Source organism: Gorilla gorilla, chromosome 7, assembly GCF_029281585.2.
Source record: "Gorilla gorilla gorilla isolate KB3781 chromosome 7, NHGRI_mGorGor1-v2.1_pri, whole genome shotgun sequence".
Taxonomy (NCBI): domain Eukaryota; kingdom Metazoa; phylum Chordata; class Mammalia; order Primates; family Hominidae; genus Gorilla; species Gorilla gorilla.
Window position 1 is genome coordinate 20,154,550 of NC_073231.2, and position 27,088 is coordinate 20,181,637.

The window sequence follows — 27,088 nt, forward strand, 5'->3', positions numbered from 1 at the left end:
CAGTTAATCCAGGATAATTTCACAAATCGAGGTCCTTACTCTTAATCACATCTGCAAAGTCCTTTTGCCAAGTAAGCTAATATACTCACAGGTTCTGGGCATTAGAGCACAGGCATCCTTGGGGGACTTTGCCTATCACAATCTCCAAGCGAGGTCACTTTTGAGAAAAGGAAGCACTACTAATAAGCATGTCATGACAACAGAAATGAACCAGGACACACGGTCACCTGATTATGACACTGAGAGTGTCATAAACAGTTCCACATGGACTCACAGTTCCCCATGGCTGGGGAGCCCTCAGGAAACTTACAACCATCGGAGAAAACGAAGAGGAGAAAGATCTAACACAAAGGCTGTGAGGAGGTATAGAAGGAAGGGATTGTGTGCTAGAATAAATGAGTTGTGCTATGTTACTAGGGTTTTATCTAATAAGTGCTGTTAAATAGTTTAATAGTAACTTCTATGTGTGGGGGATTGGGGAATCGGGTGCTAAAGAGATGATTAAGAACACAAATGTGCCTTTAAGAAGCTTCCAGCTAATTTTCAACAGATGTGTTAATGAATGTCCACCTTGACTTCTAAATGTGCTTAGGGTTCATATGAGGCAGTGGAGATGGACAAGCGTTTGATTTTAGGGGATGGGCATTGATTGCAGAGGAAGAATAGATTTTCCTTGACTGTGAAGTCACATGGAGTCCAGGATGGCCAGAATCTCTTCTCTAACCAAGGCTGGCAAGCCAGGACCACTGGGCATTACTGAAAACAACATAAAATGAGCATCCTATTTAGAGCATCCCCTTAATTAAAAAGAAGTCTACTGGGGACTCTTTAATTAACCACAGAGTACCACATTAACCTTTTCCTATGTTGGTATAAAGTTGACGCTCTATTCCCACAGGTGAAATTTCTTCAAATGCATTCCACTATCCTTAGGCATATACACATTTAAAAAGAAATAAAATATGGAGATGTTATAGTTACTATTCCCAATAAAAGGTAATAATAAGACTCAAATTATGTATGTATTCATACATGATTGTATAATGATTTAAAATGAAGCAATTACTTTGAGACATTCATTGGACCTAGTTAGAAATGCTCGCATATTTTATAAGAGTTAATGTTTTATGTTTATTTATATTTGAATTATTATACTGTAAGATGAGACTTTTTGGCTTGGTAAGCTTAATGTTTTTAATTTATCATAGTCTAATTTATACAAGAATTGCTGTGATTCTGAGTTACGTATTGCTACTTAATATTCTTGTCATATGGTATTTTATACATAATTTGAAATAATATTTTTTCATAAGCTCTTACAATATTTATACTAAATTTTGATGTTTCTAGCTAAATGTATTTAGAAATTTTCATTGTTAAGTGGTATATGTAAAATAGTTGAATAAGTGTAATGTACTTTCATACTCGTCATTGAGCAGAAAACTAAACATTATATCAAAGTGCTTTAAGTGTAAGATATTTATAATTTAATAAAACAATTCTGACTTTATTTTGAATAACTATTTTAAATACCACATTATTTCTGTTAGAGATTTAGGTTTTCATTTCCTTAATTGTGACTGACATGATTTACATGAAAATCAGTAATGTTAAACTTTAAACAGAAATATGAAATAAACTAATTTTATTAGAAGAAAAATATAGTGGATAACAAAGAAAAGTTGTTCCTTTAAGGATGTAGAAATAAATGCAATAAATATAACTGTATAGATCAACACTGAAAATGATGTGACTGACACTCAGGAATATGCTTTCAGAATACATAGTCCTGTAATCAAAAGACGAACACTAAGTCAAAACAACTTTTACTTTACAGAGGTTAGAAAATATGCACTGAGTTATATTACCGTTTTCTGTTATGGGCACACAAATCAGTATTTATGTGGTTTTTTAGGTTTCAAAAGTTTCAATAAACACATTTAACCCAAAATACATGTTAACCAAGGAACGTGTTTTTATATAATAAATACAGTTATGAAGGAATTAACATTTCTTTTTATCTGGTGTTAAGCACCACAAATAGTAAACTGTCTTTGGAGCACATTTGGAAGTAGCAGGTGACAGGGTCTGGAAACGGAATATGTTGTGTGAAAGCAGGTGAGAGAGCAAGGACACTGGTGACAGCATCGACTGAGGGGTAAATGACATTGGTTGATAAACTTAATATAGGGTCTCCCAAGAGTTTACAAAGCCAGGATCAAATTAACAACAAAAACGTATTTTAATTTAAAAAATTTGAAATAACTAAAAATAATTTGAAATTAAAAAATGGGAAAAAACCATTTTTTAGAGTGGTGGAGCAGTATGATGTCAACTGAAAAATAGACTCAAAATGGCTCTATTGTTTAGATGTTTATACATTTAAAAATTCAACACACAAAAAGAGCAGACAATACAACTTAGGCAGTATACTCAACACAGCAGGTGAAAATATGGGCAAGACTTGATCTTTGTCCTTCCAATAAGTTTCTGAGAAAGGGAGACATAAACTTGATTCTATTACAACCTGCCAAGTGCTGTAAGACACATGAACACCAAATGGCACAGCATGATGGTATGGTATGTGCAATAACTAAGCATGCATCAAAGCATGGCCTCATAGAGATGGTAACTGAATGTTCAAACTGTAATATAAGGAGTTTATCAAGTGTATAATAAGAACAAAAATACTATAGGCAGAGAGAAAACCCCAAGTATAAGCCCAGAAGCTCATAGGTGCATGCAGTAGCCTGGCAGATGATAGTGATGGACACTCAGATGGACAGCTGGAGCCAGTTATAAAGGGCTTGAAAAGTCATAGTTTGTCCTTTGAACTTTATTCGTTGTAACGCAGAAACATCAAGGATGTTTTTGTAGGGAATTTGGGCATCAGATTGATCAGGATGGATTTGACCATCAGCTGGTTTAGGATTGATTAGATGCAAAGAGGTTTGCAGAGAGGGTGGCCGGTGGTAATGGCTCTGCAATGGTCTAAATGAGAGGGCAGGAGGGATAGATGGAGAGGAGGCTTAGCTGACACAGTAAAAAGAGAAAGGCTGAAGAAAAAGGGTGGAGATGGAATTGGGATATTTCACATTGCTCACTAAAATAGGCCTTATGAGAATAACAGCAAGTTTGCAGGCAAGTTGGAAAAGAGATCAGAAGCCCTCAGCTTGATGTTGTTCTAGCTGAATTTGAATTGCCTATGGGCATTCCCATTAAATGTATTCAGTAGGCACCTGAATATCTAAATCTTGTGCTCAGTAGAGTGGTCAGAATAGAGATACAGATTTATGTATGCAGCAACTGAACCTACGAGAATGGGAAGCGATTACCCAGGGAGAGCACACGCATCAAGAGATGACCTCAACTATTTTAGGGGTGAGTAGGTAAAGCGCTCAGAAAGAAGCTCAAAATAAGTTACTGGAAAAGGAAGAGGAGAGTCGGGAAAGGGTCATGCGAGATACAGCCTCGCAAACCACATGGCACTTTCACCACTGTTGTGCAGTCGCAAACAACATCAACAGATTAATACAGTCTGTATTTACACAGCAGATCCCCAGGAATTCGCAGTCCTTTTTTTCTTTTAAAAATGGAATTCTTGATTTAAAAAATTATGGCATAAAATGTGGGTCTCTCATCTATTGTGATGTTTCTACTCCAGTATTTCAGGTTGCACTTCAGCAATTTTATAAAGTTGTCCCAAAATACTATTGCTGAAAATTGCAGTCACAAGCCTACATATCTATTGGGTTATTTATTTTTATTTTTATTTTTATTTTATTTTATTTTATTTTTGAGACGGAGACTCGCTCTGTCACCCAGGCTGGAGTGCAGTGGCGCGATCTCCACTCACTGCAAGCTCCGCCTCCCGGACTCAAGCCATTCTCCTGCCTCAGTCTCTCAGAGTAGTTGGGACTACAGGAGCCCGCCACCACACTCTGCTTATTTTTTTGTATTTTTAGTAGAGACGCGGTTTTACCATGTTAGCCAGGATGGTCTCGATCGCCTGACCTCGTGATCTGCCCGTCTCGGCCCCCCAAACTGCTGGGATTACAGGCGTGAGCCACCGCGCCCGGCCTCTGTTGGGTTATTCAGATGACAGAGGTAATGAGATGGGTCAGATACTCCGCAACTCTTTTGTTTCTAAGCACGCATTTTCCCTGGTCCTTGCCAGCACCAGCAGAAACGGTTTAAAAGAGACATTCATAAAAGCTGGGGTGTCAACGCTCTACTGTTTATTTTTACCTATGTTACATTATTTACATTATTTATAAGCAAACACTATGCTGTTATATTTATTAAATACCCTCTTTTATTTTCCTGTTCAACTTATACCTAAGGCACTCATATTCATCTCAAAAGTTTGTTTCCTTGCAACATTGTCACCTAAAAACACTATCTTTCAAAAAGTGACAATTTTATGTAGTTATATTTTTTGCTAACCTTTTAATTGCACCTTATTGTTCTCTTTTTTCTAATACCATCTCTAAATATTTCTTTTTGCCCTGAATATTGCTTTTTTTAAAAGCCTTAGATTTCTATAATTTCAGTAGGTAATTTACCTTTATTTTATAAGCACAAAGAGAATAGTAATAAAAAGAGAACAAAAGGCAAGCATGCTATCAAACACTCTGCCAGCATCATCTTTAACAGACTTGGTAAAGAGTTCCCAACCATTTGCAGAGCTCTGCATAAGCAGACCTGGAAAAATTAACAGATCTGATCAGTATCACCCACTAAAGAATGGCAGACTTGTATGGAAGAAGACATGGCGAGACCATATGTTTACCTTGAGGTTTTGTCCTGAAGATTTGTCAAAGACCATCTTTGGAGAAGTTGGGGAAACATTTGACTCTCCTGCCAATATGCATGAAAAGATTTAATAATGGTGTCTCTATGACTTCCTTTTGGTCTCATAATACTAACAGTAATCAAAGCCTAAATAGAGGAATAAAGATAAAAGCAATTTAGAATATTTAGCATACAAACCCAAGCAGACGGCCAAAGTTTTGGAAGGAAGTGGGCAGTAATGGTGATGGTAAGGAATGAGAATGTGACCTGTGTATACATTTCTGTCAACCTGAAGTCTGGATTTCTGAGTATTCTTGACAAGGTTGCCTGGAGAGGATTCACGGAGGAAGAGTTTATAGAGCTGGTAGAATAAGATATTGGTGATAAAATGTAGAGTCACATATTATATTCCCTGAGAAATGGACTATAAGGGATCATGTGTGGAAATTTTCTTAGGAGCTGCCCTTGGAAGGGAAAGGAAAGAAGCAGGATTGGATAGAGGGAATAGTTGGGCTGTGACGCTGTTTTGGTTTTCATTGTTATGCTTTCTTTCTAATTTGATCTTGACGTCTTCTCTTGAGACTATCCATAAGCTTTCCCCTTGCCTGATTGGAAATTCAAGGAATTTGGCCATGGATGTTTACAATGTGCATTCACAGAGTGCTTCTTTATCCTAGAAGATAGCCTGAGTCCTAAATGTTGACCCGTGACCTTGTGTTCCTCTCACAGGAATCTTGTTTGTACCAGCAGATGCCCTTGCGGCTCTTATCTGGTCTATGTCCACTTTATTCCTGTCATTATAACCACTCTCTAAGAGAGCTGTGAATAGAAATAAGGTGAGAAGCAGGTGTGTGTGTGTGTGTCAGGTGGGACACAACAAGGAAGGGAAACCAAAATGCATGAAGTAGAAGAAATTTGTTACTCAATGGTCTCAGAGAGGTCAGGAACTAAGGGATGCCAAAGGGAGGCCAATGGAAAGCCCAGAGTTGGTGGAGAGTACAACCAGTGAGTAAGGGGAGGAGAGGGAGGAGGAAGGCAAGGGCAGCAGGGAGAGAGAGAGAGAGAGAGAATGAGAACAAGCCCATGAGACTATGCCTTTATTAAGGTCCATGAACATTGTTCCTTAGGGTTTTCCTGAAGGTTGTGTATTGGTTAGTGTCAAGAAGACTCAGGCAGCGGGTGAGAACTCATTTCCATGGCTCTGGCTAACAGCCGTTAGATTTTACTGTGGTCAGCAGCTGTGAGGTGTGTTGGGCTGTGGATCAGTAAGATGAGGAACAAGCAGGATATAATGCAAACAACCACACAAGGAGGAAAAGTTTTAACTAGGCCAAAGGTGATGGGATACAACTGGGTTTTAAACAACTTATGTGATGCCTAAAGATGGACACTGAGGAAGCAACTTCATTAAAAAATGATAAAAGATGCAGTTTCAATAAAGGTTTCAGCCAAACCCATGGGGAGCTCTAAAGTTGGGTGGCCCCTACATCAACAAGTTATTAAATATAGGCTTCCCAGGAAGGGTTGTGACTCTCTTTAGCTGAGACATTTTCTGACGGGGATCGTAGGTCAGGCCTTCTACCAACAACATTGTCAGTGACTGAGGGAATAAGTCTTCCAGTCATGAAGGTGAATCTGTATTACATCAGTGTATACCAGAGTCCACTGCTAGCTTTTATCACTCAGATCCACTTCTTCATATAAGTTCTCAGAGCAGCTCCTCTAAGAATTTGGAGATCCTTTTTGTGAGAAAGTTAGAAGAGAAGGCTAGCAGGACAAAATACTGCTACAATGCTTCAGATGGTCTTAGAGAAGCAGCCGATACTCACCATCATTTTCCTCTACCCACCATTCTCAATTCCCTTCACCCTTGCCCACCACCTCTCCGTATTTCAGTGGCTTACCTGGTAGCATGACCTATGCCCTCATTCCTGAGAAGTCTGAGCCCCTGGTACTAAGCCCTTCTTAGGCAATAGTTTCTGCGCTTGTCCATTTTTTGTTAAAACCATGCAAGGTCGTATGAATAGGCAGTCATGGGAAGCATCTGGATGTGAAATATGTTCCTCCCCATCCCTATTTCTAACAGCATCTGATATAGTTTGGCTCTGTTCCCACTCAAGTTTCATCTTGAATTGTAGTTCCCATAATCCCCTTGTGTCATGGGAGGGACCCGGTGCAAAGTAATTGAATCATGGGTGCCGTTACCCTTACGCTGTTCTCATGGTAAGGAGTGAGTTCTCACAAGATCTGTTAGTTTTATAAAGGGCTTCCCTCACTTTGCTTGGCACTTCTCCTTGCTGCCACTATGTGAAGAAGGGCATGTTTTCTTCCCCTTTTGTCATGATTGTAAGTTTTCGGAGTCCTCCCCAGCCATGCTGAATGGTGAGTCAATTACATCTCCTTCCTTTATAAATTACCCAGTCTTGGGTATGTCTTTATCAGCAGCATGAGAACGGACTGATATAGCATCCCTAAACCTTTCGATGATCAGTTTAAATAGGCCTACCAGAATGGTGACTCCTTGTCTTGCCAGCTAGTTTCTTGGAATGAGAAGGCTAAAGTTGTGGCTTATGCCTGTAATCCGAACACTTTGGGAGGCCAAGGTGGGAGGATCACTTGAGGCCAGGCATTTGAGACCAGCCTAGGCAACATAGAAAGACCCTGTCTCCACACACAATTAAAAAAGCAAAAATAAAATAGTTAGCTAGGCATGATGGCATGTGACATGACTGCATGTAGTTCTAACTACTTAGGTGGCTGAGTCAGGAGGATCACTTGAGCCTAGGAGTTTGAGGCTACAGTGAGCTACGATCATGCCACTGCACTCCAGCCTGGGGGACTGAGTAAGATGCTGTCTCAAACAAGCAAATAATAATAATAATAAAAATAAAAGTGTCATGAACTATAAGCAATCACAGATTATTGTTCATTGAATCCCTTGCTGTGTTCCCTGTGGACATATTCTTCCTTTGGGAATGAGAGGCCTAATACTACAGAATTTAGATTTGTGGGGAGGAGAAGCACAGATTTCTCAAGGGCACTGCCAAGAGTGATAGTAAGCAAAGTCAACCTGCTTCCTCTTCTTGGTTTATGGACCCAAGTATTCTACTTAAGGGGGACAGCACCAACTAAGGCTGTCGATTTAAAGCATATATTGCATTCTGGAGAATGGTGGTAATCAATGGGTGCTGCAAAGAAAGAGGATTGAGTACAAAAAAAGTTTAGAACAAAGAAATGAGAATGGACCTATGGAGGTGCAAAATCTTCATATCTCATGTTGACAACGACCTCAAAGCATTCATTATGGAAGAGGCACTAAACAACAACTAGGCAAGTACACAAAATTCCTTGACCAGTTTGCAGCAGCCACCCTATTTCACTGTACTTATAGTTACTATATTCCTCATTATCTCAAACGCTTGATATATCTTGTCTGCTAGTGCATTTTCTTCCACTGGAATTCAATCCTATCTCATTCCCTGTGAAAGGTTTGATAATTACCCTGTACTCATGGCAGGGACTATCTGTGTTCCATTTGACATTAGTGAGGGGGTTTAGTCTGGCATTGCCATCTGGGCGGGGTGATCCAACTCTCAAATTCTATCTACTGTCTTCTTCTTCAGACCAATTCTGATACCAGCTCTCACAGGTTGAGGTCATTGGGAAGCAAATTATGACTTGAAGATCAGTTTCCTAAAGTTTACTAGGGAGTCCTCCCTCTGTCAACACTCATGGAAGTGAAGGAGAGGAAGTCATATTAGGAAGTTGGTTTCAATGCAGAAAATCCCATGTGAAGCTCTGAAGCTGGGGTGAACCCTGAATTAACTGGTTATGAATTGGAGGCTGCCCCAAGAAGGGTAGTACCATGGACGCTCTGTGGCTGAAGGCTGTCTGTTGGTACTCCGAGTACCTGAGAACTAAGTCTTTTATTTCTGAAAGGGGATTTGGGCAGCACATGACAGCATCCATTATAGGCAGTTACTAACTCTTTCAAATTGTTCACATTTACACTTTCTACTAGTGTCTATGTAATACAGATAATGGAACACTACTCTGTCTAGAGGTCTCTTCCAAGACTTCAAATACCAGTTCTCTCCAAGCAGCATCTACGTTTCTTTCCCCCTTTTATACCCCTTATCACAATGTGCTACACTTGCTGAATTTCCAGACTGCAAATCTCCTAAGACAGAAACCTTTTTTAGTTTGGTATTTGCTTTCTTTAAAGCAAATCTTTATATAAAAAAGATTCTAGCACTGTGTTTTGGTATAGAATTGTGCTCAGTAAAATATTTATGATTAATTTAATATACTGCAGGTTTATGTATACATGTGTATATAATATTTCAGCTCTTCCAAAGTCAGACAAAGCTCAAACTAACTGTAGGTTAAACAAATAAAAAGCTATTGGAAAAAGTAATTTAGACACTGCTCAGGCGCATTTAGTCAAACCTAAGAGTTATATAACTTGAGACATGAAAAAAAAACATCCAGATGCAGCTGCTGTTAGTTCTGCATGAGATTTTATCACTAGTGATTCATTTCTTTAGATTTCAATTTACTTTTCCCAAGAGAAATCTGTTAAACGCAAATGCCATTGGAAAACTAAGGTATTATTAGCCAGTAATACATTTGGTAAGATGATTTTATCACATTGCTTTCTAAATGGCAGCTAGCTAAGAAGTAGGGGTATATACCATAGAAAAGTTAAGATGTGAGTGAAGGGGAATATCTGAGAATAGGGTACTTTAGAGGTGTGTGTGCATAAGATGTGACTCAGCTACAGAAGGAAAGTATGATATGATCTAATCTGGGGCAGGAAAAATTAAAAAGTATGAAAAGTACGCTAAAAAGAGGAGGGGGTGGATTCTAAAACTGAACTCCAGCTACATTAGAATTTTGCCCTGGGCCCTTATCATTATTTCTGAATTTTCGATCCTCTTCCAATATATTCATAAAATATCCTCTTTTTCCCATAGAAGGCTATGATGTAGCCTGTCAATGCTGGTCAGGAATGAAATATCATTGCAAGAAAACTGGCATAAAAATCAGAGAACCCAAGATGGTAAAGGTAGTGTTAATAATTCTTTTTCAATCACCTCTGAAAAACACACTTCAGAATACCATCCAATACCTTGGACTCAAGTTCATGGCAACTTAGCTGGTGACAGCCTCAGAAATAAACAAACAAAACAAATCCAAGTTCCCACAGTTCACAACAAGTTATCTATGTTCTTATTTCTTCAAGACATCTTCCAAAATGAATGATGTTTTTTTCCACCACAAAACATATTTTATTGTCTACATGCTCTATGAGTAAAAGAGCATGAATACACAGTCAAAAATCCTGCAATTTCATTAAAAAACTTAATGTAATAATAGGTATGCATTGCTTGCCACTAATTCCCAGGGTTAGTAAATATCTGGAAATAGTAGATATATGTTGTGATAGTATTAAAAAGTAACATCCTTTTTTACTCCAATATTATTCTGCTAGGCCAGCCATTTAAAAATAAAAAGTTTTTGGTCATGCCCCCCCAAATTATATTTATTTCTTCATTAATAGCTGACACTTTCTTTTGGCCTTTTTCCCTATAAATCGCTAGTAAAATCAGTAATAATATATTGAAATTTGGATGCAAAATATATAGACAATGTACAATGCAAAATGTAAATTGGGACATGAAAAACGATTGAGTGGTCTCATTTTTAAATGTTAAGAAAATTGAAATTCTTTTTTTATAACAAGATAGTTCACAGATACTTCTTTCTCCAAAAACTGAAAGTAGAGAGAACTTTTGAAAAGCAAGGGTGATTCACCAGCATAAATTTAGCAGAAAAAAAATTTATTTCATTCTGCCAGCCTTCCCTAGAGAAAGTAATAGAAAGCACAAGTAAGGAACAAGTCTAAGGCACCTTTAAATCCATTTCTTTTCCTTTGTCACAAAATCACAGTGCAGCCTGAATGACCTCGGAGCCAACACTTCTAGGTAAAAAAAATAAAATAAAAATAAAAATAATTGCTGAGATGAGTTCAAGTAAATAACATGTAAAATTAATATTCTCGTTACAATCTTTTTATTTTATATAAGTAAAAGAAGACTTGAAATATTCTCAACCTGATGATAATTATTACTTATATCCATAACATCTCTTTTGAGGACATGGCTGGAGAATGTAGAGCGAGAGAATAAACATAATCTTATGAGGCATAAAGCAAACTTTCCCACAATTGGGAATATAAAAAAAATTCCCATTGGTTTAAACAGCAAGAATATTAAATGAATCAGATAATCACAGAATTCTGAGGAGGGAGAAGATTTAGAAGTGTTTAAATGCAATCCTTCAATTTTCTTCAGCTAAATGACTATACATATGTTTTAAATAAAAAATTGAAAATCCTAATATTAACCTATCAAATCATTTTAACATTGACTTTATATTTTATTAAAGCATGAAATCAAGCAAAGAAGACCAATATCTTCAATATTTTTTTCATGTACCGAATTGAGTCCTTTACTTTTTTATTGATGAGTAATAAATGTACATATTTTCACGGAACATATGATCACTTGATATATTCATAAAATGTGTAAAGATCAAATCAGGGTAATTGGGCTATCTATCATCTTAAATATTTATCTTTCTTTTATGCTATGAACATTTGAATTATTTTCTTCTAGCTATTTTGAAATATATATTACGTTATTGTTAACTATAGCCATCCTATTGAACACTAGGTCTTATTTTTTTAATTTAATTTGTAACCATTAATCTCTTTATCCTCTCCTCCACTCTACACTTCGTGGCCTCTGGCAACTGCCAATCTGCTCTCAATCTTCATAAGATTCACCTTTTTAGGTCCCATATATGCGTGAGAACAATGTGACTTTTGTCCTTCTGTGATTGGCTTATTTTACTTAACATAATGACCTCCAGTTCCATCCACGTGGCTGAAAATGACAGGATTTAGTTTTTTAAAGACTGAATAATGTTCCATTGTGTGTGTGTGTATACACATATACCACAGTTTCTTTATCCGTCATCCATTGATGGGCATTTGTGTTGATTCCATATTTTAGCTATTGTGAATGGTGCTGCAACATACATGAGAGTGTAGATATCTCTTTGATATATTGACTAACTCTCCTTTAGATATGTACTCGGTAGTGGAATTGTTGGATCATATGGTAGTTCTGTTTTTTGCTTTTTGAAGAGTCTCCATATTGTTTTCCATAGTGGCTGAACTATTCACATTCCCACCAACAGTCTACGAAGGTTTCTTTTCTAATTGAGTGTCTTTTGATATACTACCTACTATTGTCAATAGTGTTGATTCTATCTTCTCAAAAAATGGAATCAAAGTTGACATATTTTAAAAGTTTACTTGTCACTGAGCCTGCTTTTCATGACACTCACACTCACACTAGTTCCCAGAGAAATATTGTCACTCACACTCGTTTTGGCTTAATATGGTTAATATTATACTGTTAAGTCAGATAATGTTTGATCTGTTAGACTATTTTAATAAAAATGTCTTTGAGTTGTAAATCTGAAGAATCACAAGAAAAATACGAGGACATCTTTGGTTATACATTTGCATGCATTCTGTTCAACAAAATTCCTGTTTTTCCTTAGTTCCTTTTAGGATCTTGACAGAGATATTTAAATAGCACTTGATTTCATGGGAGTGATGTCTACACTACAGGATATTAGATTATAACTACAAAGTTGTGTGTGTGTGTGTGTGTGTGTTTGTGTGTGTGTTTATGTGCATGTTTCAAAAAAGGTAAGGTGGTAAATTGAGCAGCCATGTGCCAAGGTCTATGTTGAATTTGACTTAGTCATGTATTCCCAAAAGCTTCATCTTTTTGTGAAATAGCCATGCAGTCCTTGGATGTTTAAAAAGGAACCTGGATATTTAAAATACAATAAACTTACTTCTTGTGGCTGCTAGTTCACAAGTGAACTCAGCCTCGTTGTAATATATTCTTTGAGGATAAAAATACGTTATAGACATGAAAGAAGAGACTTCCATGAACACCAGTGAAGTGTAGCAATGCCTGTTAAAAGCACTGCATCCGTCAGTGTCACCTTTCAGAGTGTTCTTTGGAAAAGTTGTCAGTTTCTCATTTTCAGACAGTGATTCTTGTCCTATTCAACAACCATTTTTAAGTAACTCCCTGAATGTCTTTTCTTATGTTAGCTCTTTTCAAACCATTAGGATACATCAATGTACTGTTGAATACATCAATTTCCAAACCTCACAAAGTCAAGGAAAACAAAAACATGCGTGACTGTCCCTTCTTTGAAAATGGCATCAATATAAATTTTAGAGCTCATAAAGCTCAGTGAGCTTATTCCATTTCATCTCTTTTTAGTTTGAGTAGTTTTTATGTGGATGAATTTTCTGACATGTTTCATGAACTTACTTTCTGACAGTTTCAATAGGCTGCACAAACATTGTTCACCTGAAATGTGCTCATTCCTATACTCCCTTTGCCTATTACAACTTTAAATAGCTCTTTTCTATTCTCCCCAGAATAACTTTTGCATTCGCCATGCAGTACCCTTATTGTAGTACATTGGCATCTTTTGGATTTAATGAAAATTCCCAGCATAGGGATTTACCTTTCAAAATAAAATGCTGTGTTATATTTTCTAGGATTATTTTCTGTAAGTTTTTGTTTTGATATAATTTTTAACCTATAGAAGAGTAGCAAGAATAGTATAAGAAGCTCCATATATCCTTTACCCAGATTCACTGATTTACATTTTGCCCAATTTACTTCATCATTCTTTCACTCTATCTGTAATTTTTTTCTTAACTGAGAGTAAATTGGAGATGTGCCTATTTACCATGAAATAATTATTTTTCTTAAGAACAAGAACTTTCTTTTACATAACCACACGACAGTTCTCAAAATCAGAAATTTGAGCATTGGTACAACAATATTATCTAATTCACAGTTCATATACAGATAATCACCAATTGCTTCATAAATGTCTTTTGTAGCTGTTTTCCCATGAAGAATCAATTTGACATCATGTATGTGTATATTTGCCATATTGCTTTAATTTTCTTTCATCCTCAGCCTTTATTTTCTTTACCTTGACATTTTTGGAGAGTACAGGCCAGTTATTTTGTAGAATGTCCCTCAATTTGGTTTGTCTGACGATTCCTCATGATGAGATTCAGATGATGCATTTTGTGGAAGAATACCACAGAAGGTTATGTGTCCTTCTCAGCACATCATGTTATAAAAAAATGATGCCAGTTTGTTCCAGCCAAGGTGTTTTCTACCTTTGTCTCTTGAATGGTAACTGAGTAACCCAGGTAGCCAAAAATGGAATGGCCAAATGCCATCTAGTTTGGAAGCCTCCTGAGTATGAGAAAAAAAGAAAATATTGATCCCATAAAATTAGAGAGAATATTCTTTTTTTCCAGCTTCAGAAAGTTCTTTCTTCTTTTACTTTATGTTTTGTTTTTATGGCTACGTACTATTGTTTTTCAACAAATACTCATTGTCTCTTTGCTAGGTGTAGATATTTTTCTGTGCCACACAAAATTAAGCATTTTCCAAACCATGGTTTCATTTTCTATCTTGAACAATTTGTTTCTACTCACCAAGACTATATTAAAATGTCTGCAATGAGATCACAATTTCTTTTTAATTTCCAGTTCAAATGAACACGTTTCAAACACAGTTCTGTTTTCCCGAATGCAATGCTTTGCTCCATTTACCCCTCCTGTTATGAAACCTCTCTAGATGTTTCTAGCTTCATTCCCTCCTGTGTCTATTCGTACATTTCTGATGGCTCTTATTCATTCTTTTCAGGTGGCCATTAACCCTCCCAAGTCATCACTTGACTCTTCTTCCTTAATTTCTTCCTAAATAATCCCTTCACCTTCTCTCAAATTAAGATCTTTGGGTCTTAATTTCCCTGGAACTCTAGACCCATATTTATAAGTGCCTTCTGGCAATTTCCACTTTGACGTCTTACAACTACCTTGAAATCATCCCTACCCCTGACTTCTAACCCTATTTCACTTCCTGTAATTCCTATCCTGCTTAGTGGCATCCAACCCACTTGCTTAATATTGAAACACAAGAACTGTATTTCTCCATCTACTCAACACATCCACGTTCTCCCAGCACTTGGGAATGTAACTCGCCGACAGCTCCCAACGGTGTTCCTCCCCAGGCATTGCCTTAAGCTGAAGGGAGCACTTGCTTTTGAGGTTGTGCTTTTCCCTGGGAACAGCTTATATCCACCCACTGCTCTTCAGGAATCCCCTTGCTTCAATTTAGAACATTGTGAGAGCATCCCCAAAGGATTGGCTGTGGCCTTTATTGCAACGGCACCACAGTCAACTTCTCTATCTGCTGAATCGTGATGCCCTCACACTTCCTAAATCATTCTAAGATCACTAGCCAATAAATGGAAACTTAAAATCTCTCGGAGTCTGTTTCCAAGAGAAACCAAAATTTGAGACAGTCACTAATCTGCTGGACTTGGAGGGAATAGAATTTTATAATTTGGCAGAAAATTCTACCTATAACAGTGTTTTAGGTAAGAGGAGGATATTAGAGTCTTGTTTGATTGATGACAAACCAATGAGTAGCATCCTCACCCAAAAGCACTGATCTGAGTAAACTCACACACTTGCCCTGCTCCCATCAAGGCAAGCAGCACTTTTATGCCAGTCCTGAGATAGGGTTCACCTAATAACAGTAGGGCCTAAGCTTGGGAGCAATGAGGCTGTCCTGTGGCTTCCACACCTGCTTACCTATCTGTGAGGGCTCTGCTCCATGAGGTGCTTAGGTAATGCAACATTTTAAGATTCATTTTGAAGATACAGATTTACAAAACTAAGAACTGACTCAGCATATGACTTCAAAAAATCAAGAAAGAAGTGAATTCTTAAATGCATTAATTATGAATTGTATTAAAAGTGAATTTCTACTGAACGTATGTTTACATTCAGATAATTTTGAAGCGATTCAGAAGGGCAACAAATTTATTATTATTTCTATTTGCAGTGTTTGATGATATTATATACAAACATGTATTATACTTAGGCATGATGAATTGCTAGAAAGTTAGCCGTTCTATTTGAGTATTTAAAATATATCTGAATATATAATTGGTCATCCTTCATATTTCTTGTCTGTACTGAAGCTTTTTTATTGAGGCTGAATAAAGTTCATACCAAATCTTTTTGGTAGGTATGGTCTTTATCATCCTATGTCCAGCACATATGATTTTACAGTTTCCTTTTTCATAAAATTTATAGTTGATATTAATAATAGTTTTAAAATAGCAAACATATTTTGAATACCTTATTTATGCCAGGCACTGTACCAAGCACAAACCACGGGGCTAGAATTCAGTCAAGTATATTTTCTGACTCTTAAATTACCTCAAAATTACCTCTATGAAAATATATAGATTTTATTGGAATCTCACATAAATAAAAAGTAAAAAAATATTCAGCAAGGGTTGAGTAGGTTCATTTCCAATAGGAAATTTTTTGCGGGGTTATTCCAGTCAATAATAAGTAACTAGCTTTTGCTTTTGAACAAGCTGTTAATTCTTGACAAGGCTTAGAACTATATTTCTGTTTTATTTATTGTTTGCCTAAGAAATATATCATTTCTGGGGTTTTTATGGATGTTTCTATTTTTAATGGAAATGTACATATATTTACATCATGTAACCATAAACACAGTGTGTCTGGGTGTGAAAATACTTGGACGTAATAAATAATTTTTGAGGGGGAAATCACTTGTGCTAAGTTTTCTTAGTTACTACATGCAATATTTTTAATTCACACTGAATACATGTTTTTGATTTGTATTAAACGTATGTTTACTAAAAGTTTTTTTCTCTTCAGACTGAATGTAAAGTTTTACTACCATGAAGTTAAAATTTTTAAGAAATTGCTACATTCTCTGTTAAAGTTAGTATTCAGGGTCAATTTTCCTAGCACAGAACAGTATCCCAGCACCACAGATACAAAATAAAATATATGAAACATTCAGAAACGTCTGCCAGTCTCCAGTGAATACTCTGCAATCAATCTGTGCTATCATAAAATAAGAATACAGCTCTTTGCTTAGAATTACTAGTGCACAGTATCTCATTAACTAACCCAGCCAATGAATTAGAGTGACTGAAAGGAGCATGATAGGACTTCGGGGGAATATAACCATTTTCCTCATTAAGTACTAACAAGCCAGTTCTCATACTTCCCTGATATCATTATGTTCCCTACATTTCTGCCCTGCCCATTAACTATAATCCTAATAATCACCCCTCTGCTTATAGCAGCTTGTCTTTTTAATTTCCCTACTGTATCACTTTTGAACATATTTCCCTTGCAGTTACACATTTTCTTCCTTTGGCAAAACTGTCAATCCAAAATAATCTAACTTTTCATTTATGAACCTGGTTGAATCTTTTAAGCAGCCCGGTAATAATGCATGTGGTTGAAAATGTGAGTGAATATAAAAGACACGACATTGTAAATTGGCACAATGATGAGGTGTATTAATAATGTCGGGATGTGTCCACATAGGATACTCTTCATGGTGGGAGAAGGCTGGCTAACTAGTCAGACAGGAAAGCCCCTGTGAGTTGGCAGGGAGCATTCTGTTTACACGAGTGACTGTAATGATGCCTGCGCCAATGCTAGAAAACATTCTCTCTCGGGTCTTAACAATAGGATATAAAAATTCTCTTGCAGAGATTACTTATATGCACAGTTGAGAGTGGACTGCCCATCAATTAAGGGGCTCTTCCTATTTAGAATGTTTTTCTTAAATTCTTGGTGTTTTCGAAGTTACATTAAATAGAAATACATGATTTATATTTGAGTCTGTGACTGAAGCATATAGTATTGTGTATGAGCCCATGTCCTCCTTTCTTTTTCTTTCTTCTTTTTTTTTTTTTTTTTTTGAGACAGAGTCTCAGTCTGTTGCCCAGGCTGGAGTGTAGTGGAGCCATCTTGGTTCACCACAACCTCCACCTCCCAGGTTCAAGCGATTCTCCTGCCTCAGCCTCCCGAGTAGCTGGAACTACAGGCTCCTGCCACCACGCCTGGCTAATTTTTGTATTTTCAGTAGAGACGGGGTTTCCCAATGTTGGCCAGGCTGGTCTGGAACTCCTGACGTCGTGATCTGCCTGCCTCAGCCCCCCAAAGTGCTGGGATTACAGGTGTGAGCCACTGCGCCTGGCCTATGTCCTTCTTTCAATACAGGCTCTCTTTTCCTCCTTACCCTCTGATTCTCTTTCAAACCTGTCTCTCTCAATGTAAGGATTAGTGCTCAAATTCTGTAGGTAGTTATGAACATTATAGGGTATCTACAGGGTGTCTGAATTCTTTCACAGAAGCAAAGCTCCCATATGTGAATTCTTTTGAATTATGAAAATTTTCGTAGCCTGTTTTACAAAGAGGAAATTCAACCTGGAGCTGAGTCAGTTTTGTTTTTCTTTTACCGTTCTTCTAATTTATACAACGTTTGCACTTTGTGTGCTATTATTCCCATGTGCAAAAGTACAAAAACATTATTAGTAAAGTTAAATATCAGTTGACAGCTTGTATCATGTAACTTTCGTATCCTTTGTTGAGTGGTCATTTGGAAAAGACAATTCATTTTGTTTCCCTTGTTTTTGGAGGACACATTTAGATATCCATATAGCTCACAGGAGGGCTGTCCAGAGTCTAGGAAACTATGAAAGTAATCATTTGGCCTAAATTATTTAAATAATTCCCTTCATTTCCTGGATTTAATTTGGCTACAGACATCTTCTCCACATAAACCCAATAAATTATGGCCACTGATACTGAATAATACATGGTAAGTGACTAAAAAGCAATAATATACCCATGAGTGGTTTGCATGAATGTTAAATAGCTAGTAGACATCACTTAGAAAATTTATTATTTAGCATGTTTACAAAGTACATTTATCACATTCTATCTTTTTATTTTTTATTAAAAAATTCTATTGAGAAGTGTCTGTTCATATCCTTTGCCCACTTTTTGATGGGGTTGTTTTTTTCTTGTAAATTTGTTTGAGTTCATTGTAGATTCTGGATATTAGCCCTTTGTCAGATGAGTAGGTTGTGAAAATTTTCTCCCATTTTGTAGGTTGCCTGTTCACTCTGATGGTTGTGCAGAAGCTCTTTAGTTTAATTAGATCCCATTTGTCAGTTTTGGCTTTTGTTGCCATTGCTTTTGGTGTTTTAGACATGAAGTCCTTGCCCATGCCTATGTCCTGAATGGTATTGCCTAGGTTTTCTTCTAGGGTTTTTATGGTTTTAGGGGAACATCACACTCCGGGGACTGTTTTGGGGTGGGGGGAGAGGGGGGAGGGATAGCATTAGGAGACATACCTAATGCTAAATGATGAGTTAATGGTTGCAGCACACCAACACGTCACATGTATACATATGTAACAAACCTGCACATTGTGCACATGTACCCTAAAACTTAAAGTAAAATAATAATAAAATTTAAAAAAATTCTAATGATATATAAGATTTGTAAATATGTATAGGGTGCATGTGATTTTTGAAACATGCAGTACAATGCATAATGATCAAATGATGGTATTTAAGATATCCATCACCTCGAATATTTATCAGTTCTTTCTGTTGGGACCATTCCAAATCTTCTCTACTTGTATGACAATATACAACAAATTGTTGTTAATCATAGTTACAGTCGAGTGTTATCGAACAATAGAACTTGTTCTTTCTATCTAACCAAATGTTTGTACTCATTAACTAACCTCTCTTCATCCCACCCCCATAACCTTCCCAACCTCTGGCAACTGTCATTCTACTCACTACTTCCATGAGATCAAATTTTACATCCAAATTATGAGTGAGAAAATGGGATATTTGTCTTTCCGTGTGTGGCTTACTTCATGTAACACAATGACCTCCAGTTCCATCCATGTTGCTGCAGATGACAATATTTTATTATTTTTTGTGGCTGAATAGTATTCCAGTGTACCATAAAATCTTTGCCTAGATCAATGTCCTGAAACACTTACCCTATGTTTTCTTCTACTAGTTGCATAGATTTGAATCTTATGTTTAAGTTTTTAATCCACATTGAGTTGATTTTTCTATTTGGTGATATATAGGGATCTAGTTTTATTCTTCTGCAGATGGACATGAAGTTTTACCAGCACCATTTATTGAAGAAGGTATCCTGTCGCCAGTGTGTGTTCTTGATGTCTTTGTCAAAAATCAGTTGACTGTAAACACATGCATTTATTTCTGGGTTTTCTATCTTGTTCCATGGTCTGTGTGTCTGTTTTTATACCAATACCCATGCTGTTTTGGTTACTATAGCTTTGTATTATATTTTGCAGTCTGATAGTGTGATAGTTTCAGCTTTGTTCTTTTTGCTTGGTATTACCTTGCCTATTTGTGATCTTTAGTGGTTCCATACAAATTTGCAGACTGCTTTTTCTATTTCTGTGAAGAATGTCACTGGGACTTTGATAAAGATTGCATTGAATCTGTAGATTTTTGGGGGTTAGTATGGTCATTTTAACAATTTTAATTCTTCTGTTCCACAAGGATAATGTTTTTCCAATTGTTTGCATTCTTTTCCATTTATTTCATCAGTGTTTTGTAGCGTTTCTTGTAGAGGTCTTTAGCCTCCTTGGTTAAATTCCTTCCTAGGTATTTTACATTTTTGTAGCTATAGTAAACAGAGTTGCTTCCTTGATTTCTTTTTTAGGTAGTTTTTGTTATTGGTATATGGAAACGCTACTGAGTTTTGTATATTGATTTTGTATCCTGCAGCCTTACCAAATTATTTTATCAGTTCAAACAGTGTTTTGGTAGAGCCTTTATACATAGAAAAAGCTATATAGCTTTTTCTATACATAAGGTCATGTCTGCAAAGAGGGACAATTTAATTTTCTCTTTTCGAATTTGAATGCCTTTTATTTCTCTCTTTCCTGATTGCTCTGGTTAAGATGTACAATACTACGTTGAATAAAACTGGTGAAGGTGGGCATCCTTGTCTTGTTCCAGTTCTTAGAGGAAAGGCTTTCATCCTTTCTTCATTCAGTACGATGTTAGCTGTGGGTTTGTCATATACGGCCTTATTATGTTAAGTAATGATATTGCCTAATATGTTGAGAAAGATGTTGAATTTTACCAAATGCTTCTGCTGCATCTGTAGAGATGGTCATACATTTTTCACCATTCATTCTATATGATGTATTACTTTTATTGAACTTTGTATATTGAACATTGTTGGCTCTCTAGGATAAGTCCAACTTGATGGTGGTGTATTATGTTTGATGTGCTATTAGATTCAGTTTACCAGTGTTTTGGTAAGGATTTTTCTGTCTATGTTCACCAGAGCTACTGGCCTATAGTTTGTGTGTGTGTGTGTGTGTGTGTGTGTGTGTGTGTGTGTTTCCTTTTCTGGTTTTGGTATCATAGTAATGCTAGCCCTATAGAATTCTGTACTTTAAAATTTTTGGAATAGTTTGAGAAGAATTGTATTAGGATTTCCTTACAAGTTTGGTAGAATTAAGCAGTAAAGTAATCTGGTCATGAGATTTTCTTTGTCGGGAGAATTTTTTTTTTCTTGGTTTTTTTTATGGATTCTAACTTATTACCTGCTATTTGTCTGTTTATGTTTCTTTTTTCTTCTTGGTTTGATCTTGGTAGCTTGTATACGTTCACGAATTTAATCATTTCTCCTAAATTTTCCAATCTGTTTTCACATAGTTGTTTCTAACAGTCTCTGATGATCCTTCGTATTTCTGTGGTATCAATTGTAATGTCTTCTTTTTTGTTTCTGATTCTGTTTATTTGGGTCTTTTCTGTTTTTTTTTTCTTGGTTAATATAGCTAGCAGTTTATCAATTTTATCTTTTCAAAAAATAAAATTTTGGTTTGATTTGTCCTTTGTTTTTGTTTTTTTTTTAAGCCTCTATTTTATTTAGTTCTGCTTTGATCTTTATTGTTTCTTTCCTTCTACTAATGTCGGTGTTGCTTTGTTCTTGCTTTTCTTGTTCCTTGGGGGTGCATTATTAGGTTGTTTATTTGACATCTTTGTATTCTTTGATGTATGTGTTTATTGCTATAAAATTTCCTCTTAGCATTGTTTTTGCTGTATCCCATAGGTTTTGTTATGTTGTTTTATTTGTCCATTTTCAAACTGCTATAAAGAACTTCCATGAGACTGGGTAATTTATAAAAGTAAGATATTTAATTGACTCACAGTTCCATATGGCTGGGGAGGCCTCAGGAAACTTACAATCATGGTGGAAGGTGAAGGGGAAGCAAGCACCTTCTTCCAAGGTGACAAGAGAGAGAGGAAGAGGAACTGCCAAACACTTGTAAAATCATCAGGGCTTATGAGAAAAGCATGGGGAAAACTGCCCCTATGATCTAATCACTTCCCCCCCGGTCCCTCCCCTGACATGTGGGGATTATGGGTATTATAATTTAAGATGAGATTTGGGTAGGGACACAGAGCCAATCCATATCAGTGTGTTTCCATTTTTATTTAAGAAATTTTTTATTTCTTTCTTAATTTCTTTATTGACCCAACAGTCATTCAAGAACATGTTGTTTAATTTCTATGTATTTGAACAGTTTTTAAAGTTCTTGTTGTTATTCATTTCTAGTTTTATTCCCTTGTGATGCCTGATGTGATTTTGATCGTTTAAAATTTGTTGAGACTTCTTTTGTGTTCTAACATTTAGTCTATTCTGCAGAATGTTTCATGTGCTGATCAGAAGATTGTGTGTTCTGCAGCAGTTAGATGGAATGCTTTGTAAATGTCTATTAGGTCTATCTGGTCTAAAGCACAAATTGAATCCGATGTTTCTTTTCTGATTTTCAGTCTAGATGATTTGTTCAATGCTGAGTGGGGTGTTGAAGTCACCAACTATTATTGTATTGGAGTCTATCACTTCCTTTAGATTTAATAATATTTGATTTATCTATCTGGGTGCTCCAGTGCTCTGGGAACATGTATATTTATTGTATCCTCTTGTGAAATTGTTCCCTTTATCATTATATAATGACTTTCTTTTTCCATTTCTACTGTTTTTGAATTAAGGTCTATTTTATCTTATATAAGTATAGCTCTTCCTGCTCATTTTCGGTTTCTGTTTGTGTGGAATATCTTTTTCCTTCACTTTCAGTCTATATGTGACTTTGCAGATGAAGTGAGTTTCTTGTAGGCAGCCCGTTGTTGGTCTTTTAAAAAATCCATTCATCCAGTTTGTATCTTTTAAGTGGGTAAATTAACCTGTTTATATTCAATGTTATTATTGTTAGAGGAGGACTTATTCTTGCCATTTAAAAAAACTTTTTTGTATGTTTTGTATATCCATTGTTCCTTTTTTCCTCTCATTGTTTATCATTGCGGTTTGGTGGTTTTCTGTGGTGGTAACATTTGAGTGCTTTCTCTTTCTTATTTGTGTGTCTGCTCTACCAGGGAGTTTTTTCCTTTTGTGTATTGATGGTAGATAGTGACCTTTGCTTCCAGATGTAGGGCTTCCTTAAACATTTCTTGTTTACCCTGTTGGGTTAATTCTATTTGTGGATTTTTGAGTTTCCTGAATCTGGATATCTATATCTCTTGCATGACTTGAGGGAAGTTTTCAGCTATAATTTTATTAAAAAGGTGTTCTACGCCTTTGCTCATGTCTTCACCTTCTGGAAAACTTAAGATTGAAACACTGGTCACATTATGATGGCCTATATTTGATGTAGGCTTTCTTCTTCCTTTTTAAAATATTTTTCTCTTTCATTTTTGTCTGACTGGATAATTTCAAAAGGCTTATCTTCATGTTCAGAAATTTTTTCTTATGCTTGTTTTTGTCTATTGTTGAAAGTCTCAATTATATATCTTATGTCTTTTATTGAATACTTCAGTTCCAGGATTTCTAGTTTATTTTCAATGATATTTACCTCTTGTGAATTTCTTACTGAGATTACAGATTGTTTTCCTGATTTAGGTATTGTTTATCTGTGTCCCTTTTGAGATATTTCACAGATTTCTTTTTTGTTGTAATCTGTTGCTGGAGAATTATTGTGTTCTTTTTTGGAGGTATCGTATTTCCTTGCTTTCTTACATTCCTTGTATTGTTACATTGATATCTGCACACGTGGTAGCACTCTAGATTCTTCCAATTTTATGAATTGGCTTTTGTAAGGATAGAATTTTTCCTATAGGTGTATCTATGGTGTTTGTTGGGCGAGGTGCTTTGGCTTTGATTCTGAGTGCATGCAGCAGTGTAGCCTCCATTTGATTTCTTTTGCTGTAATCAGCATCAGTGGTGTCTGTGAGTTCTTTAGTGGCTTGGGTAGTGGTTGTTAATGGAGGCTACAGTGAGGATTTTCTGGGAACAAGGATGTCAGGCGGTCTAGTCCGTGGACTCCAGTGGTCGTGGTGGTGGTGGGTAGAGGGTGCCAGTACTCTAGCCTCCTGGCAGCACACATAGATGGACACCAGTGGTAGCGGGTCCAAGATGGCCAACTTTGAGGACTTCAGGGACTTACTCAGGTGTGGCAGCAGTGGGCCAGGTGAGTGGGTGTGTCCTTTGGGTGGTGTGCATTGCATGCCAATCCTCAGGTCCTTGATGACACATGGGCACTAGCTCAGGGTGGTGTGAAGCAGGGCCGGCCTATCCTCAGGCCTCTGATTGCATGCATGGGTACAGGCTGTGGCAGAAGGGACTGGTTAATTCCCAGGCCTCCAAATGATGTGCGTGGTCACTGGTGGGGACAGTGCATCGTGGGAAGGACCTGTCCTTGGACCCCTACATCCATGTGCACATGGATGTAGGCTGTGATGGGTGGAGCAGGTCAGTCCCTGGGTGACATACTTGGGCACTGTGTTGGCTGAACTAGGCCTTTTGCGAAGCCTCTTGATGGTGCGTTCACAATAAACAGAGAACATCAATCCCCAGGCCCCTGGATGGTGCACTTGAGTTACTGTGATGGTGGCAGTGGGTGGGGCAGGCCTGTTTTCAGATCCCTAAGGATGCACATGAGTGCAGGCTGTATTGGGCAGGGCTGGTTAATCCCCAGGCCCCTAACGATGTACACGGCACTGGCAGGAGCAGTTCATATTTAGTCAAGCCCTTATATTAATAAAACAGAAAAAAATGTGATAAACTGAAAACTGTTTATCATAGTGATTCAAAAGTTTTAACAGGAGCAGTTAGTTTCCAAATAACAGTATTCTTTAAAAAACAGTTAAATAGTATGGTAAATACAATATGCAGAAGTCAAAGTTCTATTTCTTTATGAATTCTATTTACCTAACTAATGATGTTATTCATATTTGATATAACTGAAACTTCACTTATAATGGGGTATTACACTTAAAAGCTATGACTACACAGAATCGTGAAAATTGAATACAATTTGCATATCATGGATTGAAAAATGGAAAAACACAAATAATCCTTTGATTAGTACTATATTTTAATATTAAATTGCATTATAAATGAAACACAAGAGAAAAGAAAAAAACTTACTCTCATTCCTGCCTCTCCAAAATAGACACTGGTATTACTTTGGTGAATATCCTTTCAAATTTTTCCCATGCATATATATTCTTATTGAATTACTACAGTAGTGTGTAAGTATTGCTATGGACTAAATGGTTGTGTCCCCCCAAAATTTATATGTTGAAACCCTAATCCCCAAGGAGATGAGGTCCTTTGGAAGTAGTTAGGTCATGGGGATGGAGCCCTAGAAATGGGCCAATTTGCTTCTTCTCACTCTCTCTTCTTTCCCCACTATGTGAGGATACAATGCGAAGATGGCCATCTGAAAACCAGGAAGAGGGCCTTTACCAAGAACCCGACCATGCTGGCACCTTCATCTCAGACTTCCAGCTACCAGAACTGTGAGAAATAAATATTTGTTGTTCAAGCCTCCTTGTGTATGGCATTTTGTCATGGCAGCCCTAATTAAGACAGGCTTTTTATATACTCCTTCACTTAATATAGTCCTTGAATCTACATAAAATTCATAATTTTACTTTTATTTTATTGCTGCATGCTATTTTATTAAGCACAACTATCCATTGTGATATTGTGATATAAGAAGAAATATATACAGTTTTACATTGCTTAATGACAAGGATACTTTGTGAGAAATGTGTCTTTAGGTATTTTATAATTGTGTGAACATTACAGAGTGTACTTACACAAACCCAGATGGTAGAGCCTACTATACACATTGGTTATATGGTATGGCCTACTGCTCCTAGGCTACAAATCTGTAAAGCATATTACCATACCGAATACTCTAGGCAACTGGGATTCAATGGTAAATACTTGTGTATCTAAAAATATCTAACTGTAGAAAAGGCACATTAAAAATACACCATAAAGTAAAAAAAGGGTCCACCTGTATGGGGCACTTGTCATGAATGGAGCTTGCAGGACTGGAAGTTGCTCTGGGTGATTCAGTGAGTGAGTAGTGAGTGAATGTGGAGGCCTGGCACAACTGTAGACTTACGCTACACTACAATAAATTTATTAAAAGTAAAGTAATTGTGCTATAATGTTATGACAGCTTTGACATCACTAAGCGACAGGAACTTTTCAGCTCCATTATAATTTTATGGCTCCACAGGCATACATATATCTGATTCATCATTGACTAAACATTATACAGCATATGACTACATTTTTGTCTTCATTCCCAGCTCCTGGCCAAAGCTCTTAAAACATTGATAAAAGTGAAAAGAGGCGGGCAGATCACGAGGTCAGGAGATCGAGACCATCCTGGCTAACATGGTGAAACCTCATCTCTACTAAAAATACAAAAATTAGCTGGGCGTGGTGGTGGGTGCCTGTAATCCCAGCTACTCGGGAGGCTGAGGCAGGAGAATGGCATGAACCCAGGAGGCGGAGTTTGCAGTGAGCCAAGATCGCGCCACTGCACTCCAGCCTGGGCGACAGAGTGAGACTCCGTCTCAAAAACAAAACAAAACAGAACAAAACAAAAAGTGAAAAGAGCACCTATTGTTATTCATAAGCAATCCCTTTCAACCACACGTGAGTTTATGTTAATTAGGTGGCTTTTGGTAAGTCTCTAAGGATGAGGAGCTGGTTGCCTTGGAAACCAACTATGTAATTAGAGGGTTGAGATTTTTTTGCCCTACCCCACGACCTCCAGGAAGGAGAGAGGTTGAAGGCTGAGTTAAGCACTAATAGCCAGCGATTTAGTTAATGATGCCAACGTAATGGAACCTCTATAAAAATTCAGAAGGACGG

At 36.9% G+C, this 27,088-nt stretch overlaps 1 long non-coding RNA gene across 1 annotated transcript; it reads left to right on the top strand.

The window, feature by feature from the left end:
* Positions 1-263: 263 nt before the first annotated feature.
* On the top strand, positions 264-25,736 carry LOC134759012 (uncharacterized). The gene is made up of 2 exons (XR_010134853.1): positions 264-363; positions 25,610-25,736. It is a non-coding gene; the product is annotated as an uncharacterized lncRNA (long non-coding RNA).
* Positions 25,737-27,088: the final 1,352 nt, after the last annotated feature.